This window comes from Rhinopithecus bieti, unplaced genomic scaffold, assembly GCF_001698545.2.
Source record: "Rhinopithecus bieti isolate Rb0 unplaced genomic scaffold, ASM169854v2 scaffold_6782, whole genome shotgun sequence".
Taxonomy (NCBI): Eukaryota; Metazoa; Chordata; class Mammalia; order Primates; family Cercopithecidae; genus Rhinopithecus; species Rhinopithecus bieti.
This window is the reverse complement of record NW_016805866.1, coordinates 716,633-720,752: the sequence shown is the minus strand read 5'-3', so window position 1 is coordinate 720,752 and position 4,120 is coordinate 716,633.

Sequence of the window (4,120 nt, the reverse complement as noted above, 5' to 3'; positions counted from 1 at the left end):
GGCTCTGGGGTGGATATAATTCAAATGCAAATGTATTTCATCAGTGGTTTGTCTTGGATGCCAAATTTTGGGGCAAAAGGAGAACCAACTACTGATTATTTGCTCCTTTCTATCAATGAACAGCATACCAACAATGGAACCAACATTTTTTTCAAAACAATATCATAAGAGGGTTGAGGAAAACATTGCAATGCTCCATCCAACATTACAGAGAGACATTACCAATGATTCCACCTTTAGTATTTTAAACTGACTCAGACTTTCAAAAGTAAGAAAAAATATGTTGACTATATATACACTTTAAGGAAATTAAAATATACAGTATACAAAGGGGTAAAATATCCATATTTTGTCCTGAATCTGAAAATAATACTATTGAAATTTTGCTGTTTTCCTTTTAGTTTGTTTGTTTACCTAGTATTATTTATGTAATTGTGATTTAGCAACTTACTTTTTTTCACTTAACATTAAAAAAAAAACCTCTTATTAAACATATTATTGTTTGCCTAATATTTCATGATGTAGCTATCCTATAATTAATTTTTCCTCAGGGAAATGTTAGACATTGAAGTGCTTAAGTGTTTTTTTTGTTTGTTTGTTTTTTGTTTTTGCTTTTTACAATTATTTCCTTATAACAGATTGCCTAGAAGTGGAATTAACAGCTCAAGGGTTAGGAGCATTTGTTAAACCTTTGGATTAACAGTGCAAAATGGCTTTACTCCTCATAGTAGTATATACAAGGGCCTGTATCTATAAAGTGTTACTACATTCCTCAGTTCCTTTTAATTAATTACAATTCCTTTTAATTCCCTATACCAGTGGTCCAATTGACTGTGCTTCCTCTCATCCCCTTGGTCACCACCACCTCAGTCCACCTCCCCACCCGGAGGATGCTTGTCAATGTCTGGAGACATTTTGATTTTCATGACTAGGGAGGTGCTACTGGCATTAGTGGGGAGGGCATAGGGATGCTTGCTAAATATCTTAGATTTTATAAGACAGCTCTCCACAACAAAGAATTATTTGACCTAAAATTTCATGATTCCTTTCTTTATACTCCCAGTTGAAAATTACTTGTGTCAAAAAAAAAAAAAAAAAAAAAAAAAAAAAAAAGAAAGAAAATTACTTGTGTCTTGGTTATTTTTCAATAGGAAAAGGATAGTTGAAAAAAGATGATAGGACATATCTTCCAAGAAAAGAGACATACATGAGAAATGCCTATTTTCCAGAAAACACAAGACATAAAAGTGGACAACCAAGAATATTGGCAGACATTGTCAAATGCTCCCTAACTATTTGACAATGCTAGTTAGGGAGAATTTGGGACAAGCTAGCCACAGTTGAGAACCACTGGTTTACACTGATCAAAATTCCTTTGTCGTATTTAGTGCTCAATAAACAATTGTTGATAAATATATGAATGAGATCAATTGTGGTTAATTATCAATTCATTGAGTCATTAATTTCTCTTTTCTTTCTCAAAATAGTAGTAAAAATTAAAATTTGCAATTTCAATTGCAAATTGAATGGAATTCATGCATTTAACTGAAAACTAAGCAATGAAAGTAGTAGTAGTAGTAGTTGTAGTAGTAGTAGTAGTAGTTGTAGTAGTAGTAGTAGCAGTAGTAGTAGTAGTAGTAGTTGTTGTTGTTGTTGTTGTTGTTGTTGTTGTTTTTCCATAGAGAAAATGAAATTAAGGAAAATGGGCTTATTCAACTGATGTCATATGTCAGTTTTCATCTGGAGCTAAATAATACCTTCTTCTCATTGAAGACGGAGTCATTTTTACATTTGTCATTCCACTAGTATCTTTTTCCTCCAGCTCCATCCTCTGCTGTAAATAATTTCCATTGAGAGCAAGGACTGGGTCTAAGAACTATTTGTATTTTCCGTGGTACCAAGCACAGTGCTTTCTACAAACTAAGTATTAGGACAGATGCAATTTAAATGAATAATGTTTCCATTTACCCAGGATCTAATTTTCTTTCTATATCTAATCAGAATCCTTATCTTTCTGCTGCTTTAGATCTCAGTCATCATTAACCAAACTGGAGACTAGCCAAGGCTCTAGATTTATGGTTCTGGGAGTCAACAAGGTGCAAGTCTGTCTGCGCTCCAGCTGGTGTTTTGGATGGATGCTCCATGGAGTTGTTATTTAGAAGCCTGGCAGCATCCTTTGCAAAGTGGGGAGTCACAGTTGGCATTTCTCTTAGAATTTTGTTGCTTAATAGATGATCTCAAAGTGATCATGTGCCACTGTCTGGGCAGCAGTACTGAAGACCAATCTTGCCTCAACAGGCTTTGGTGAGAGTACTTGGCTGACTGACTGTTTTCTTGGATATTCAAGTCAACAAATATTTATTGAGGGTTTACTCTATGCAAGCCACTTGGCTAGGCACAGTAAGAGATAAAGCTATGATGTATGAGGTATCACTGAAGATTTAAAGGAGTTAAAACATGTGCAAGGACAAGAAGTATATAAATTAACATAAATCAAGACCAAACTCTAATTAGAGCCATGATACCTGTACTGACGTGGACTTGTGGAGACAGAGAGGAGCAGGATCAAGACCAATGAAGGAATCAGAAAAGACTTTGTAAAACAGCTGGCATTTGGTCTGAGCACTGATAGATGAATTTTTGACACATAAGGAAGGGAGAAGTTCAAGAAGCAACATGAGCAAATTCACAGAGGTTAGGAAGCACAGGACATGTCCATTATTATTATTATTATTATTATTATTATTATTATTATTATGTGATAGCTAAGATGCATTAAGGTTTTACCACTTTCAAATGTATTCTACTAATAGTTGTATTTTTTCGTTGTTAAAAATAAAACCAGAGTCAGCTTATCCATTAGGCACAGTTCTTAGGACCCACAAATATTTTATGAGCTATTAAAAATGTTTTAATTTCTTTTAAAACAAAAAATAATAATATAATCCAGAGTGGATTATATTGATCTTTATTCCAGTGCACTTATGAAATACAGTTTTTAATATGGTTTTCATGGTGGAAGAATCCATAAAAGCAAAAGTGCATAGGGCCCATGAAAGATATCAAATGGCCCTGAATTAAACCATCTTGACTCTTATTCCTTTGTTTCTACCTACAAGCTATATTCCAAATATTTTGCATTCACTCCGTTTCCATTTTGTCAGGCAAAAGCTAACCACCATAATTTCTTATATCTATTAAAGTGTGAACTCTTAACCAGTTCCCTACTTTTGCTTTTGTCCCTCACAATCCATTTTCTATACAATGGTCCAGTGAACTGTGATTATTCCTCTGCTTAAATAGTTCCAGTTGCTTCCTATTGGACTCTAAATAAAATATCTTCTTAGGGAGCCTTGGCTCCTAATCTGAATTCCACTTGTATTATTTTCACCACTACAATGACAGCATGACATAGCTATGCTAGTCTTTTTTCTGTTCATTGAACCCATTTGCCATGAGGCATGCTAACTTTAGGTTCCTTCTAGGAATACTTAGTAATGTTCCCACTTCCTCTAGTTTTGCATGATTTTTATTTCCCAATATTTGGATTTGAGTTCATGTGTGACTTCCTCAGAGTTCTTCCATGACTACAAAATCAAATACTCCCATATGTTACCCCATTGTAATTTTTTAATATAACACTTTTCAATATATAATGTTCAAATGTGTATTTATTTGTGGATTTATTATCTATCTTCCTTTACCAAAAAGTGAGTTTCGTGAGAATTCATGAGACAGATCGTGGTATTCTCAGAGTTTAGAAAACAACCAGGCAGATAGTAGACACTGAATATATATATGTGTGTGTGTGTATATATATATTATATATGCATAGAATTATATATACACACAAGTTCTGAAGAAAAGCTACCTGGGTTTAAATCCCAGCTGAGCATAAAAATTAACCCATTTAGCTTTAGTATCAGGTTTTGGAAAAATGAGATAGTAACAGTTCCTACCTTATGCCCTGTGAGGATTTATTGAGATAACAAATGTAAATTCTGCTACATTGTAAGCTCCATGAAGGCAGGAACCAAATTTATGTTATTCCACACTGAATTTCAATGTCATGTACATAGTAGACACTGAATATATATATAAATATAAATAAAATTATAAT